The sequence below is a fragment of the Falco peregrinus genome, chromosome W (genome assembly GCF_023634155.1).
Source record: "Falco peregrinus isolate bFalPer1 chromosome W, bFalPer1.pri, whole genome shotgun sequence".
Lineage (NCBI taxonomy): Eukaryota > Metazoa > Chordata > Aves > Falconiformes > Falconidae > Falco > Falco peregrinus.
In genome coordinates, this window is record NC_073743.1 from 592192 (window position 1) to 609967 (window position 17776).

At 42.4% G+C, this 17776-nt stretch overlaps 1 protein-coding gene and 1 long non-coding RNA gene across 11 annotated transcripts in view; both read right to left on the reverse strand.

The window, feature by feature from the left end:
- The window catches only part of LOC129783085 (ceramide transfer protein-like), a 99750-nt gene that overhangs the window by 75918 nt on the left and 6056 nt on the right, over positions 1-17776 (reverse strand). The gene's annotated exons all lie outside the window — the stretch shown is intronic.
- LOC129783087 (uncharacterized) lies at positions 1466-4125 on the reverse strand. Its single transcript, XR_008745079.1, has 2 exons — positions 2088-4125; positions 1466-1726 (listed from the first exon to the last, which is right to left on the reverse strand). It is a non-coding gene; the product is annotated as an uncharacterized LOC129783087 (long non-coding RNA).

Below are 17776 nucleotides of genomic sequence, written 5' to 3' on the forward strand. Positions count from 1 at the left end.
TGAAGAAGTCTGTTTTCACGTTACATGAGACTTTTACTGATTGTCAAATGGTTTACTTTGCATTAACCTACAAAAACAAAACCTTAAATGAACTAAAACCACTGTATGTTCTTAACACATTCCCCTTTTTTTTTTTTTACATGCGTCATTATCATGGCTAGACTATAGGGATTTCGCATGCGCGGTCTTTCCAGATTTTTCCAACACATTCTGTGGGGCTTTAAAATCGCGCATGCGCATGTTCAAAGGTATACGTGGATCATTCGTGTGATAAACAATGGCTACTGCGTGCCCAGATGAAGTCCCAAACCCATTTCCCGAGCTTACTACTCCGGTAAGTCTGCCGATGGTAACATTTATGGCACTATGGCCAAATGACAGGTCCCTGTTTTCAACGTAATGTTTTCTTACCACCAGACCACCACGTCACCTGCCAGGGAAGAAGGGTCCAGAGTGTACATTTCCCCCTCTGAACGTTCTGCAAGGTGAGCGTTCTCAAAACGTTTAACCTATATGGTTCATTAGAAAGAAGATCAAAACTTTTTCTTCCTGTTGCTGTTTAGGCAGAGGGTGCGTTTTTCTGTTGTCTCACGTCAAGAACTTATGGCGGAGGTGGAGAAGTATAAAAGGCGTTACCATATCCTCATCTATGCGTTCCTGGCAGTTGTTTTTGCTGCTATTCTATTTTTATTCTTACTCAGCCTACATTGTTATCTGAATTGTTAAGGATCAATTGTTTCCAAATTCTTGTTGGCTCGCATTTGTTTTAAGAATCAATTGTTTCCAAATTCTTGTTGGCTATTAAAATGTTATTTTGTGTGTACTTTTTGTCATACTGCTCGCATTTGTTTAACGCCATCGGGTGAAACCATAATTGAATTAATCTTATAAAACATGGAACAGCACATGGCAAAAACAATAAGGTGGCTAATCCACATAACAAATAAAATAGGATTCGTTTTACCCAGGGGCTCCCGAGAAGCCAGGAAAACAAGTCAATATTCGTCTTTCCAAGTTCAGACCGGAACATGGGCTAACTTCCCTATCTCTGATGTGATCTGTTTAACTACCTCACCATTGTCATCAATTTTCAAACAACAATTGGAAACATTTACTTTACCACAAACACCTCCTTCTTCGGCTAGCAGGTAATCGAGAACCATCCTGTGTTGATAAATTGCATTTCACATCAAAAGCTTTAGCTGTTTGACTAGTAATAATTTCCAAGACAGCCTGTAGACGAATGATACGATTCAGATTGTAGATAGGTTCTCGAGCACCGTTAATGAGTTCATTAGGATTCCAAGTTGCAGGTCCATAATACTGTATGATACATTGGGGTGTCCATCCATTTAATAAATATCAGTACCCCCAGTTCTTGGGAGTCTGGAAAAATCAACTTGCCACTGTTGCCCTGGCTAATTTTCAAACACATTTCACATTGCTGAGTCACCTGTTTTATTACAGTATACAAGTTCTGCCCTATCAATTTCTGATTTAGACTTTTATATAAATTATCAGTTCTCCAATGCATCTTATTATGTTCTGTTAGGGCTGTGGTCCATATTAAATTGGATGGTACCACTATACGACCATCCCTCAAATAAATCCACTTATTTATTTTATCATTCATGTCCTGAATTACCTTTAAGTTTTCTTTAGAATAATTTGGCTCCTGATCTGTACTTACAGTTTGGATTCTACCGTCTGGTATTAAGGATAATTCCTCCTTTCCTACCTCCTCTGCTACTTGTCTGGCCTCATGGTAGGCCAGGCGGTTTCCAATTTCCAAATCAGTGCCTCAATGGGCCATCTTATGTTCTTCCTTCCTGGATGACCCTCTTATAACAGCGGGGGCCATTCCTCACATCAAGGTCTGGCATGGCATATGTTCCCACCGCTCAACGCCTACTGGGTTGCAGCCAGCAGCGGAGCTCAAGATCCTTCTTGGTGGCAAACACCGAGGCCAACCCAGTCTTGCCCTTGATTGTGATAGGAGGCACTTGACCAACCTTATTCCTTGTACTTTGTTGTCAATGCAGAGTTTCATCTGCACATCCCATAACAAGTCACTGTCATGGTAAAACACAGATTTACATTAGTAGAACTACTACAGAGTGTATTTTATTTTAGTTTTTATGCAATATCCCCCACAGCCTTGCTGACCAAGGGATATTGTTTTACCTGAACTAGGCAGGCCTCCCGTTTATCATTTTTACTGTAACAGGGAAAGCATTTTTCCCCTTACCTGGAATTTACTTCCAGATATACCTGGTTAAAGATTTCTTTTACTTCAGGGAGGTCCTCTCTTCCACTTTTCTGTTGAATTAAAGATAAGCTCAACATTTTAATTAATTGATCATTTTTAACTTTTGGTTTCATTTCCCCTTCTTTAAACGTCTAGATGTTCTAATAGATCTCTTCCCAACAAAGATTTTGGTGAATTTGGCATTCCTATTTGTTTTCTTAGTTTGTACTTTAAAGGTTTCAGGATATTTTCCTGGTGGCCAGCAGCTCCCACAACTGTAACAAACTCTTTTCACTGAAGTTTAACACCAAATAAGTTGGTTTTATATTCACCAACTTTTCTACATCACAATTACCTAGTAACAAACAACTCGAACCTTTATCCAGTCCTATTCACAACCAACTTTCAAACATCTAAATTTCTCCATCAAAGATGCACCTTTACTCTCCTCAGACCCGCTGCTTGCCCTACAGGGGCCGTTACGGGTCCTGTTGTGCTGCAAATGCTGCAGCAATTGGGGTGACATTATCAGGTCCTTCTGCTCAATCGTCAGCAACAGCAACCCCCTCCTCCTCACCAGCAGAAGGGTTCGGGGTAAGAGATGCTCTTCCTGCTCTGCAGGTTACACAAGCCTGCCTCTGCAGCAGCACTTCTGTTTTAACTCTTTCTTACCCTGAATGCAAATCTGCTCCTTGTTGCTTTAAGTCTGCGTTCTTACATACCATGCCTTCGCAGGCAAACAGCAAACACCCTGCCATGCGTCCCGCAGGACTCAGCCGCACTTTCGAGGGGGTACGGGGGTTTGTACAAACTCACCCCAATACTTTAACACTTTCACAGGGTCTTTGACTCTCCACCCCCCTGGCTTCAGATCTTACATACATTAGCACAAGTTTTTATCTTACAATGTGTTTCATTCTGGTTGCTGCACAGAAAGAACCACAACCTGAGCTCTCTCTATTTTTATTTTTTTTACACAAATATTTCAACAAGAACATCCTTTTAGTTTAAGTCTCAGGTTCTTGGTTTTTTGTTTGTTTGTTTGTTTTTTCCTATCCTTTTCTAGATCCATAATCAAAGATCAGGTGGTGTAAATCCCACACTCCTTCTGTCACACAAACATATCAGCACACATTACTTCATCCCATTTTCCTTCTCTCCGTACTGCAGCAAAGTATTATAATTTATAGTTCCATTACAAGGCCACTTTTCCCCACCTTCCAGCTAATAAAGTGGCCACCATTGATTGCAGTACTTTATCAATGTTTTCTTATTCACACTTCCACCAGCAGACCCTCCAATAACCCTCCAGTGACTCAGAACACATCCTAACGGGCTTTTCTTTAAAATCCCACCACTCTGCTTTCCTCCCATTTTTCCAGCTTACATTCACAGAACACACTTATCACTTACAGAATTACTACTTACAAAATGCAACACGCAGGTATCTTTCTACAGCAACACCAAGAGCTCACTATTATTATCAAAAATATAGCCGAAATCACAGTAACAATTATCAAAGTCAAATTCCACATTCCATAAATCCGGTAACCAAAATAAGCAACACTGCAGCAAATAAGCTTTATAAGCAAACTTGCCAGATTCCAGATGGCAATTAAATGTTGATAAAACCCAAACAAAACCAGAAGTATACTTAGGGTGCCAGCCACAGAAGTATACCTGAGTTTTCCAGACCAGATGTATACCCGAGAAACTAGTTCCCAAGCATACCCAGATGCATACCTGAGAAACTAGTTCCCAAGCATACCCAGATGTATACCTGAGAAACTAGTTCCCAAGCATACCCAGATGTATACCTGAGAAACTAGTTCCCAAGCATACCCAGATGTATACCTGAGAAACTAGTTCCCAAGCATACCCAGATGTATACCTGAGAAACTAGTTCCCAAGCATACCCAGATGTATACCTGAGAAACTAGCTCCCAAGCATACCCAGATGTATACCTGAGAAACTAGTTCCCAAGCATACCCAGATGTATACCTGAGAAACTAGTTCCCAAGCATACCCAGATGTATACCTGAGAAACTAGTTCCCAAGCATACCCAGATGTATACCTGAGAAACTAGTTCCCAAGCATACCCAGATGTATACCTGAGAAACTAGTTCCCAAGCATACCCAGATGTATACCTGAGAAACTAGTTCCCAAGCATACCCAGAAGTTACCCTGCGGAAATCAATTTTCTCGTCTTACGGGTAACCCCAGATTACCGGTAATACCAGAATACAGCAATAAAGAATATTATCACTTACAGAAGATGGGATTCTTGTCTGCCTCCGCAGTGATCCGATGAGTTGGGGAGTCCCTCCGGGAAAATCCCGGGGGTACCCAAGGGAGTCCACTTCCCAGCGGGTCCTACGGTCAGGCAGAGAGCTGTCCCATCTGGGGTGCCAGATTGTTTCAAAGAACGTCTTCAGAATTTCTTAGTGATTAAGTATTCTTTATTGTCGGCGCCGGGTGTACGGGGGATCCTTCCACCAATCGTACACACCCAGAGGGGCAGATTATCTTATATTTATATAATGAAACAATGAATATTCCATTAACGCCTATACATATTCATCACCTGAACCCGCCTACCCTCGCTTCGTATGCTAATTAGCTTATCAGTCCTTCACGCTTGCGCAGATTCTCCCAAAAATTGTGGGCCGGGGTCTTTAGAATGTGGGCAGTGGTCTATGGGAGGAAGGCCGTAGGTCTTCCTCATGGTGTACTTTTCACCTTAGGTCTCAAAAGTGATGAGTTGGCAGACTTGTAGAAATCTTTCCCAGGGATTTTAGAATACTCCTTGTTAATTTTACTCAAGGCCATCCTGCTGTCCCGTTATCTCCTTGGTAGGGCAGCTTGCTTTGCAGATAGGGAGGACAGCTCCCCTTTCAGAGATTTGCAACTTTCTTGCCAGAACAGTTTATATGATCTTTCAGACATTTTAACCCCTTTGTCGCTATACAATTACAAGCTTATTTATGCATTAAAATGAATATTGGTTTATGAATACAAACTTGACCATATTATTTACAGCTTATTCACATCAACACTTGCACAGATTCTTCCAAAAATTGTGGGCCGGGGTCTTTAGAATGTGGGCAGTGGTCTATGGGAGGAAGGCCGTAGGTCTTCCTCATGGTGTACTTTTCACCTTAGTTCTCAAAAGTGATGAGTTGGCAGACTTGTAGAAATCTTTCCCAGGGTTTTTACAATACTCCTTGTTAATTTTACTCAAGGCCATCCTGCTGTCCCGTTATCTCCTTGGTAGGGCAGCTTGCTTTGCAGATAGGGAGGACAGCTCCCCTTTCAGAGATTTGCAACTTTCTTGCCAGAACAGTCTATATATGATCTTTCAGACATTTTAACCCCTTTGTCGCTATACAATTACAAGCTTATTTATGCATTAAAATGAATATTGGTTTATGAATACAAACTTGACCATATTATTTACAGCTTATTCACATCAACAGGCTGCAGCCTTCTTCAGAGCATATCCAGCTGCTGTGTGGCGAATGAAGAGACGGGACGCAGCTTGATGCAAGCAAATGTCAATTTATTGTACAGAAGCACGAGTTTTTATACACTTTCAGAAGCTGCGCGTTTTAAACAGATTGGTCCTTGAAGCTAAGCCTTGCATCCTAGGCAATCCCTGATTGGTGGTTAACTGCCAGCAATTAACAGCAAGGTGTTACCTTTCCTTGGCCCATCACTCTCCCACTCCCCTGTGCTCTGCAAACATGCCTCATCATGTTAATTGTTGTCTAGACAAGCTCGAGCACATTCCCCTCAGCTAACTGATTGCCACGCATGGTCCTAGTTTCCAGCCTGCTCCTGCACTGCTGCTGTGCGGGGTCCTACACAGGCTGCAGTGTGGTCCCTCTCCCAGAGGCTGCAGGGAAATGCCTGCTGCGAAGTGGTCTCCTCCAGGGGATCTCTGCTCAGTGCATGGAGCACGCATCTCCTCCTGCTCTCACCGCAGGGCTGTTTCTCACTTTTCTTATTCACTCTTCTCACACTGCTGCACGGCAATTTTTCTTTCGTAACTGTTTGCCCCAAGTCACCACCACAATGGCTGAGGGGCTCAGTTGTGTCCTGTAGTGGGTCTGCTGGAGCCATCTGGAACTGGCTGTGTCCAACGCACAGCAGCTCCAACTTCTCCCCACAGAGGCTGCCCTGCAGCTCCCACCCTTGCCACATACACCCAATGCAATTATAAAGGTGCATAAAGATCCTTTTTTCCTCTACGAGTTATTTTTGAAGACACTTGGCTTTAATGACTTTAATGCTTATACTTCCAAATTCATTAATTTAATTTTGCAAGGGTTTTTTAAATATCATTAAGTGTACTAGATCTAACTGTCAGGTAGAACAACTTAAAGAAAGCATTATACTTTGCTGTTTATCATACGTAATGAGATATGGTGCCCTGGTTTCAGCTGGGATGGAGTTAGATTTCTTCTTAGTAGCTAGTACAGTGCTGTGTTTTGGCTATGATGTGAGAACAATGTTGATAACCACACTAATGTTTTTAGTTGTTGCTGGGTAATGTTTATACTAAGTCAAGGACTTTGTGGTTTCTTGGGCCCCACCAGCCAGAGGGCTGGAGGGGCACAAAAGAGTGGGAGGGGACACAGCCAGGTCAGCTGACCTGAACCAGCCAAAGAGGTATTCCATACCATGGGATGTCATGCTTGGTATATAAACTTGGAGGGTTAGCTAGGGGGGATCGTTGCTCTGGGACTGGCTGGGCATTGGTCGGTGAGTGCTGAGCAGTTCTACTGTGCATCACTTGGTTTCCTTTTACCCTTTTCATTTGGATTTTACCCTTTTCCCACACCTTTCAATTCTAATTGTTATTACTGTTATTATTATTGTTCTTATCTCTTTATTCTGTTTAAATTATTAAATTGTTCTTATCTCAACCCTTGAGTTTTACATTCCTTTCTGATTCTCCTCCCCACCCCTCTGTGTGGGGGGCAGTGAACAAGCGGCTGCATGGTGCTTGGTTGCCAGCCAGGGTTAAACCATGACAGTCCTTTTTGGCACCCAATGTGAGGCTTGAAGGGCTGAGATAATGACAGATCTAATCAGACAGTATTGTCTGCAGTATTCGTTGTATTAAATTATTAGTAATTAGCTACAATGCTGGCTTATCTGTTTTTGAATTTGCTGCCCATTATCCCAGGGTTGAATTGTCTTGTTTATTTACAGTATGTGCTCCCTTTTGTGTTGTTTGTTTACATAAGCTAAAGTTATTTTAGTGTTTTACTATATAGTATTAATCTATAGTATGATGGGCTCATTGGTTCTGAAACTAATCTGGTCTGTGCACTCAGTGTTGTCACCTCTGTGTGTCTGGTGGCCCCTGTGGGGGAATGCCAACTGTACCTTTGGCTTTGTTTTCCCAGAGAGTCAGCCTATGGGTGGGGTCTGCACCTTCCCCTCAGGGCTAATTAATGAAACAATTAGGATTTTCGGAGGGTCTGAGTATATTTGGTCCGATGGCAGCTTCATAGTATCAGTTCTGAGCCTAGTGATAGGAATATTGAATTCAGTCTTTGTGTCCCGGATCTGGTGAAATTTTAAGCAACAAACTGTAACTACTGCTCCAGCCCCTGCGGCACCTGCTGCAGGCGCTCCAGCTCCTGTGGCAGGCTCAGTGGCCCCTGCGGCCCCTACTCCAGCCCCCACAGCCAGCACTGCAGCTAGCCCCTGTGGCAGGCATTCTAGCTACTTTAGCTCCTGAAAATGAGTGATGCAGAAGACCGACTGGTGTCAGTGTCAGTGGCCCCTGTAGATAAAAAGAAATGGAAACGGAAAGCAACTCACTTGGTAAAAGAGAATGAAGCAGCAGGCCCATCACAGGAACAAGATGAAGAAAGCAAATAAGAGGTAACCTCCCAATCCCTATCTCTGAGTGAACTGTGGGATATGGGGAAAGATTATGCCCTTCAAACAGGTGAACACACTATCACCTGGTTGCTTTGATGCTGGGATAACGGGGCTCATAGTATAGACTTGGAGGGTAGGGAAGCCAAGCAGCTGGGATCACTTGCTAAAGAAGGGGGCATTGACAGGGAAATTGGAAAAGGAACACAAGCCATCAGCCTCTGGAAGTGACTTCTGTCAAGCATGAAGGAAAGGTATCCCTACAAGGAGGATATTACATGTCACCCAACCAAGTGGACTGCAATAGAGAAGGGTATTCAGTACTTGAGAGAATTAGCTGTGAAAGAGATGATCTATTATAACCTGAATGATCCACAGTCACCCATAGATCCTGATGAAGTCCAATGCACACTACCTGTGTGGTGGAAATTGATACAGAGCACACCATCAGTGTATGCCAACTCATTGGCACTAAGGGTTGGTCAGACACTGCACCACCAACAGTGGATGAAGCAATTCATCAGCTCCGAAACTATAAAGATAGTGTCTCTACCTCCCTCCATCATCTCAGCTGTAGAGAAACTGGTCCACCATCTTAACAAGGATAGGTCTGACTCTCCACCAAAACAGACTCACATCTCAGCTATCAACTGTAGACGTCCTTCTGTTTGGAGGGGAGAATATAGAAAATACACACCACGAGGTACCCTGTGGTTTTATCTGCAAGACCATGGAGAGGACATGAGGAGGTGGGATTGATATGGAGAAATAGTGTGAAATGGGGACAATGGACATCGATCGTGATTGTATATGTCTGCTCAAGGAATGTGGGTATGGTGACTGGTCATGGGTGTGGTGTCTGGTCACATAGGCACACAGCCTTGAGGAGACACCTACAGTTTTGAGGAGACGCCTGCCCTTCTTCCTCTGACAAAGGGGCTATTTATAAAAAGGATGAGAAAAGGATGAGAGACATTTCAATGTTATCTAGAGGAAGGGAGTGCTAAGTCTTCTTGCTGGAGAAGTTCAGATGGTCACAAGGACATGAATCACCTACAAACCTGCAAGACCACCACATTCCAGGCAAAGGACTGATAAGCTAATTAACATACGAAGCGGGGTTTAGGTAACGAATATGTATAGGCGTTAATTGAATATTCATTTGTTTTATTGTATAAATGTGAGATGGTTCGTCACTTTGGGCATGCACGCTTGTGGAGGAGCGATCCCCCGTGCATCTGCGCGCAATAAACATACCTACTTTATAACTTTCGAGTTATAGAGTCTAATTCCGTACGTCAGGATAGAAAACCTACCTCAGTCCTGGAGGCACGAGTGTGTGAACTACAAGGAAAAACAATCACAAATAAGGAGTCTTCCAAGAAAGTTGCTGCTCTACTCTCCAAAGGACAATTTTCCAGTCAGTGATAGATAGGGCTAACATTACTCTTGATCCTGTGAAAAGGAATTCTAACCCATTCTGGCAAGGCATAAATAAGTGAGGGAAACCACTCCATGCTACATCTGTTTCACACCACTAGCCGTGCTAGTGCAGAGTCCCTAGACCAGGATTAGAGGGACTCTGCCTCCAGCCAGGTGGAGGACAGGGATAACCAGGTTTATTGGACTGCATGGATCCAATGGCCTGGCACATCAGACCCACAGGAATATAAAGCTTTAGTAGATACAGGTGGACAGTGTACTTAAATGCCATCAAGCTATGAAGGGGCAGAGCCAATCACTATTTCTGGAGTGACAGGGGGATCACAACAGCTGACTGTAATAAGCTGAAATAAGCTTGACTGCAAATGAATGGCAAAAACATCCCATTGTGACTGGCCCAGAAGTTCCATGTATCCTTGGCAGAGACTGCCTCAGGAGAGGGTATTTCAAGGATCCGAAAGGGTATCAGTGGGCTTTTGGTATAGCTGCCCTGGAAACAGGAAATTAAGCAGCTTTCTACCTTGCCTGGTCTTTCAGAAGACCCATTTGTGGTGGGGTTACTAAAAGTTGAGGAACAGCAGGTGCCAATTGCTACTACCACAGTACACCGGCAGCAATACCGCACCAACTGAGACTACCTGATTCCCATCCAGGAGCTGATTTGACAACTAGAGAACCAAGGAGTGATCAGCAGAACCCATTCACCCTTTAACAGCCCCATATGGCCAGTGAAAAAATCTAATGGAGAATGGAGACTAACAGTGGACTACCATGGCCTGAATGAAGTCATGCCACCATCAAGTGCTGCCATACTAGACATGCTAGAACTTCAATATGAACTGGAATCAAAGGCAGCCAAGTGGTATGTCACTATTATACTGCAAATGCATTTTTCCCGATCCCTTTGGCTGCAGAGTGCAGGCCACAGTTTGCTGTAACTTGGAGGGGTGTCCAATACACCTGGAATCAACTGCCCCAGGGGTGGAAACACAGCCCTACCATCTGCCATGGACTGATCCAGGCCACACTGGAGAAGGGTGGAGCTCCAGAACATCTGCAATACATTGATGACATCATCATATGGGGCAATACAGCAGAAGTTTTGAGAAAGGGGAGAAAATTATCCAAAACCTTCTAAAAGCTGATTTTGCCATAAAACAGAGTAAAGTCAAGGGACCTGCACAGGTGATCAAGTTTTGGGGAATATAATGGCAAGATGGACGTCGTGAAATCCCAGTGGATGTGATCAACAAAATAGCAGCGATGTCTCCACCAACTAATGAGAAAGTAACTCAGGCTTTCTTAGGTGTCATCAGTTTTTGGAGAATGCACATTCCAAATTACAGCATGATTGTAAGCCCTCTTTATCATGTGACCCAAAAGAAGAATGATTTTAAATGGGGCCCTGAGCAGGGACAAGACTTTGAACAAATTAAACAGGAGATAGTTCAAGCAGTAGGTCTTGGGCCAGTTTGGACTGGGCAAGATGTAAAGAATGTGCTCTACACTGCAGCCGGGGAGAATGGCCCAACCTGGAACCTCTGGCAGAAAGCACCAGGGGAGACTCAAGGTCGACCCCTTGGGCTTTTGGAGTTGGGGATACGGAGGATCTGAGGCCTACTATACTCCAACTGAAAAAGAGATATTGGCAGCTTATGAAGGAGTTCAAGCCACTTTAAAAGTGATTGGTACTGAAGCACAGCTCCTCTTGGCCCCCCGGTTACCAGTGCTGGGCTGGATGTTTAAAGGGAAGGTCTCCTCTACACATGCAACTGATGCTACATGGAGCGAGTGAGTCACACTGATCACACAACGAGCTCAGATAGGGAATCCCAATCGTTCAGGAATTTGGGAAATTATTATGGATTGGCCAGAAGGCAAAGATTTTGGGATGCTATCACAGGAAGAGGTGACACATGCTGAAGAAGCCCCATTGTATAATGAACTGCCAGAACATGGTAAGCAATATGCCTTGTTTACTGATGGGTCCTGTCATATTGTAGGAAAGCATCAGAGGTGGAAGGCGGCTGTGTGGAGTCCCCTACAACAAGTTGCAGAATCTGCTGAAGGAGAAGGTAAATTGAGTCAGTTTGCAGAGGTGAAAGCTATCCAGCTGGCTTAGATGTTCCTGAACAAGAAAGGTGGCCAATACTTTACTTCTATACTGACTCATGGATGGTGGCAAATGCCCTGTGGGGGTGGTTACGGCAATGGAAGCAAAGTAATTGGCAACACAGAGGTAAACCTATCTGGGCTGCTGCATTATGGCAAGATATTGCTGCCCAGGTGGAGAACTTGGTTGTAAAGGTACATCACGTAGATGCTCATGTACCCAAGAGTCAAGCCACTGAGGAACATTTAAACAGCCAGCAGGTATATCAAGCAGCCAAGATTGAAGCGGCTCAAGTAGATTTGGATTGGCAACATAAAGGTGAATTATTTTTAGCTCAGTGGGCCCATGACACACATCAGGTCATCAAGGAAGAAATGCAACATATAGATGATGAGCCTGAGATCAAGGGGTGGACTTAACCATGGACACTACCACACAGGTAATCCATTAATGGGAAATGTGCTGCAATTAAGCAAGCCAAACAGTTAAAGCTTCTGTGGTATGCAGGATGATGGCTGAAATATAAATATGGGGAGGCTTGGCAAATTGACTGTATCACACTCCCACAGACCCACCAAGGCAAGTGCCATGTGCTTACAGTGGTGGAAGCAACCACCAGATGGCTGGAAACATACTCTGCCCCATGCCACTGCCCAGAACACTATCCTGGGCCTTGAAAGACAGGTCTTGTGGCCACATGGCACCCCAGAAAGAATGGAGTCAGACAATGGAACTAATTTCCAGAACAGTCTCATAGACACCTAGGCCAATGAGCATGGCATTGAGTGGGTATATTACATTCCCTATCATGCACCAGCCTCTGGGAAAACTGAACGATGTAACAGACTGTTGAAGTCTACACTGAAAGCAATGGGTGGTGGAACTTTCAAACATTGAGAGAAACATCTAGCAAAGGCTACCTGGTTGGTTAATACCAGAGGTTCTGCCAGCTGAGCTGGTCTTGCCCAATCAAAGCTTTTGTATACTGTAGAGGGGGATAAAACTCCTGTAGTGCACCTTATAAATATGCTTGGAAAAACATTCAGGCAAAGGCAAACCCATTTGTGGGACTGTTTTTGCTCAAGGGCCTGGGAGCACTTGGTGGGTAGTGTGAGAAGATAGATGTGTGCCTCAAGGGGATTTGTTTTTGGGTGAAAACAGTCAATAAATTAAGTGATGTTAATTGTTACATAACGCTGTATCTAGTCTTTGGTGATGATGGCAGAATTTGAACCCACGCCCCAGAGAGACTGGATAATCTTGTGGCATCCATTTCTACTATCTTTAGATTTGAACTTCATTTTTTCTTCAACTGCCACACCAACAAAGACCGTCTGGTGAAACCAAATCAACACAGCCATAATAGGATTAGAACTGGCTTCAAAATGGAACAGTCCAACACCTCATACTGTCCTCCTTGCCCAGAAAGGCTGTTATAAGAGATTGAGCCTAATATCATGGAGTAATTGAACTCAATGGATTTTAGAGGGATGGTCCATAGACTAAGGGAATGATATCCATGTATTTATATAAAGAACTGTCCTGGTTTCAGCTGGGATAGAGTTAATTTTCTTCTTAGTAGTTAGTATAGTGCTGTGGTTTGGATTTGGTGTGAGAACAATGGTGATAGGACACTGATGTTTTCAGTTGTTCCTAGGTAATGTTTAAACTAAGTCAAGGACTTTTCAGTTCTGTGGGCCCTGCCAGGCAGGGGGAACACGGAAAATTGGGAGGGGGCACAGCCAAGACAGCTGACCCAAACTAGCCAAAGAGGTATTCCATACCATATGGTATCATGCTGAGTATGGAAACTGGGGGAAGGAGGGACATTTGGCATTATGGTGTTTGTCTTCCCAAGTAACCATTGCACATGATGGAGCCCTGCTTTCCTGGGGATGGCTGAGCACCTGCCTGCCAATGGAAAGTAGTGAATTCATTCCTTGCTTTGCTTTAACTATTAAATTGTTCTTATCTCAACCCTTGAGTTTTATATTGCTTTCTGATTCTCCTCCCCATCCCTCCAGGTGAGGGGGAGTGAGCAAGTGTCTGCATGATACTTGGTTGCCAGCCAGGGTTAAACCACAACACAAGGTCAGTGAAGGAGGAGGGGAGGTGGTGCTCCAGGCACTAGATCAGATTCCCCTGCAGCCCATGGTGAAGACCATGGTGAGGTAGGCTGTCCCCCTGCACCCCATGGAGGTCTATGGCAGAGCAGATATCCACCTGCAGCCCATGGAGGACCTCATGCCAGAGCAGGTGGATGCCCAAAGGAAGCCGTGACATGTGCAAAGCCCACACTGAAACAGGTTTACTGTCAGGACCTGTGGGGACCCATGCTGGAGCAGTCCATTCTTGGACTACACCCTGTGGAAGAGACCCATGCTGGAGCAGTGTGTGAAGAACTGCAGCCTGTGGGATGGACTTGCATTGGAAAAGTTCATGGAGAACTGTATCCCGTGGGAGGGACCCCATACTGGAGCAGGGCAAGAGTGGGAAGAAAGAAGCTGCAGCAGAGACACGTGATGAACTGACTGCAACTCCTATTCCCCTGCACCACTTGGGAGGAGGAGACAGAGAAATCAAGAATTAAATTAAGCCCAGGAAGAAGGGGGGTGGGGGTTTTATCCTGATTTGAATGGTAATAAACTAATTTCCCCAAGTGGAGTCTGTTTTGCCTGTGATGGTAATTGCTGAGCGATCTCCCTTGTCCTTATCTCAACCCATGAGCCTTTCATTCTATTTTCTCTCCCCCATCCAGTTCAAGAGGGGAGTGATAGAGCAGCTTTGGTGGGCACCTGGCTTTCAGCAGGGGGTCAAACCACCACGGTATGAACAGAAGTGAAAAGCTGAAGAGTTAGCAACTTTAGGAAGCAGCAAAACAGGAGATGGCCTGGTGCAGCTGCATATTAGTAGATATAAAGAAAAATATTCTGACCCTTTTACTTAGCATTTCTGGAATGCTATCAGGAAGTGAGGTATGGTATTACACAAATCCTCAGTAGAGATATTAAAAACGTCATTAATGGCTATCACAATACAAATCAAATAACTGCAGGTTGCCTAGCAGGACTGTTGAGAAACACTACAACCCTGAAAGGAGGTGACATACAAACAAGCTGTATCCACTAACAATAAATCAATCTTAGGAAGATTCATAGAAATTCAGATTGAGCAGGAATAAGGATAGCAAATATCACAGAAAAAATTGCTGAGGTATATAACCATAGCTTTAACACCAAATGCAAACAGTGGAATTATTTAAGGTTTGGTATAGCATCTGTGATAAGTGTTCCACAGCATGAAAATGCTCAGATATAACCCATGGGCAGGAATTATGATCCTGAAGTAGATGTCAAATCATGAATACTGTTAAAACTTAATTCTTTTAATAAAGAAGTCAAGTGAGGGAATGATATTCTAATTGATAATAAAAAGTTGACAGAAGTACTGTTGGAATACAACCCCAATTTCAAGTGTGTGGTAACCAATGATTGTATTCAAGTACTAAAGCTGAATTCTTCAGCAATATTAAGTAAACCTAAAATATTTGGTTATTTAATACACACTATTGATCTTGTTCATATTATGACAAAGAATTCCATAATGATTAACAGTCTCACTTAAGCTGATATGAATGTATTTTCCCACTTCTATTTCCTCAATACATACTAAGGAAGCATTCTTCCATTTCTCCACCCAGACACATAATTGCTTTTTGTTTGCCATGGATATTAGCACTCTACAGCACTTTGATGAAAACAGGACAACATTCTGACATTTTCACTTTGAACATCAACCCATCCATTTCTGGTTCAGATAACTCAAGGACTGAAAGATTAATATACAAGTTTGTACAGAGTATGTGAATGATAAAAATAATTGTCCAGGAGAATCCCAGTGTTCCAAGCAACTTCTGCCTACCTCTGTAACACCAACCCCATCTCATTATACCCTAGACATCAACTCTTTCTCTCCCTCACTCTTCTGTTGCTCTTTGGCATTTTCCTCTCCAGAATACAATCACCTCTGGCCTTTTACACATGAGTATGCATTCCTGACCATACTTATCTCTGTAGGGTTTTTTGGATGCACTGTGTAAGAACCTCCATTCTGATTTCTCTCCCATTTAGCCAAGATTTTCCACCAATCTGGATATAACTATTCCATTATTTAAGGCACACACCAAAGCCTAAAATTACTAATTGTCTTGTGTCCTAATTAAACCCCTGTCTAGTTAGGGCTTGTATTTTATGTCTTAGTTTTTTCAAGTCATCTTTTTAGTAGCAATTAAGGCTGAGAAAGCGCTTTATCAAGTTACAGAAAATTAATTAAATGCTCATTACTTCATACTAAACCAGATTTGTTTCCAACTGTCTGAGGTTGGAAACTATTTCCCCATGCAATTAGCAATTATTACAAATTTACTGCTACAGTATTTCTGCCCAGGGCATGGATTTATAGCTTGGCTTTTTTAATGAAAGTTTTCACCAACTAAAAGCTATTGGTTCACATTCAACTTAACTAGAAGCTGACAGAATCAAACCTATCAGTAGATAAAAAGTCACAATGACATAATTCTTTTATCATAAGCAGGTCTGTTAGCAAGATCAAAATGTTTAGAGCAGTAGCTAGAAAAAGCTATTCCAAAGTTTACCAACATTAATCCAAGTGGATCCACTTCTATACACTACTTCTCCAACTGCTTCCGAAATATTTTATACAATTTGAAAGTATGAAGCGTAAGACACCAGTGCACTATTAACAGTTATTTTTTTAAAATCTATTTTTCAAAACATGATTCTTCATGCAAAAAGTGCTTTAAACAATACTACTAAGAATATTTTTTTAGTACTGCCATTACCTTCACTTAAAAATACACAACTTTAATATTTGTAGAGCTTAAAGTTTCTGTGAAAAAACTTCTCACAGGAAGCTTCTGTACCTGTTTAAATTGACAAACACATAAAGCATGTTAACTTGTCCATCTATTTTTTAAGATATCTGTACACAAGTGCCCAATTATTAATGGTGGCCAGCATCATACTATAAATAAACCAGAAACCCTGCAAGACAGAGGAAGAAGAGTTGTTCAACTACCAGTATCTTTTAAGAAGTGGGGACTTTTATTATTATTATTAGCAGTTGACTACTGGAAAGAACTGTCTCTTTCTTCCAACAGTATAAGAAAATGAGAAGGTTAAAACTGGAAACTGCCAGTTTAACTCTCATGTATATAGTGTTCTTGTTCTTTTGGTAAACCAGAGCTAAAACACATTTATTCCATCCCTAACATATAACATGAAGATTTATTAAGTTCTTCTCAACAGCAATTTATTGTTATTTAGAAAAATAAGCTAAGACAATTCACTAGGCTGTCTGTCTCAGGCAGACTTCCATTTTCTAACTTCTTGTCTGTCCCAAGCTCTTGATATCCACAAGCAATAAATACTCAAACCTACCCTTTCAGAAGTCCATTCTGAAGGGGAATGGCTTGCAACTTGAATATTAATTAAAACATCATTACTGCCTTCATTAAGCAACAGTTCTTTCCAATTACTGTTTCTGGAAACTAATTAACTAAAAATATCTCCATTATGCAAACTGTATTCATTAATCCCAGTCTAGGCATTTCCACAGAGCTGTCTAAACATCTCTTTACAACACAATAACAACATGTTCTAAAAGCCTAATAGCCAATAGCATATTTCCATTAATATTTTAATGAGTATGCATTATCTCAGTATAATCAAAACAGGAAAATCATAGCATAAACCAAGTTGCAATAACTACAATGCAATCAAATTAGAAATCAAAGTTTTTCTACATCAGTAATACAGAAAGTAAAAAGATGACCCTGGATTAAAACATGGCAGGCATGAATCCTACCTGAATAAAAGCTCAAATTTAAGTTGGAACATAAGCTTTTTGAACTCTTTCTGTATAGGTAGTCACCTCTAGTGTAACTCCAAGTTACCGGACATAACAAGCACCAGATAGAAGAGAGGAAAAAAGCTATCGACACGAAGTTTGTGTTACATACTTCCTAGTCAAAAGATAGGCTCACCAACTTCTCT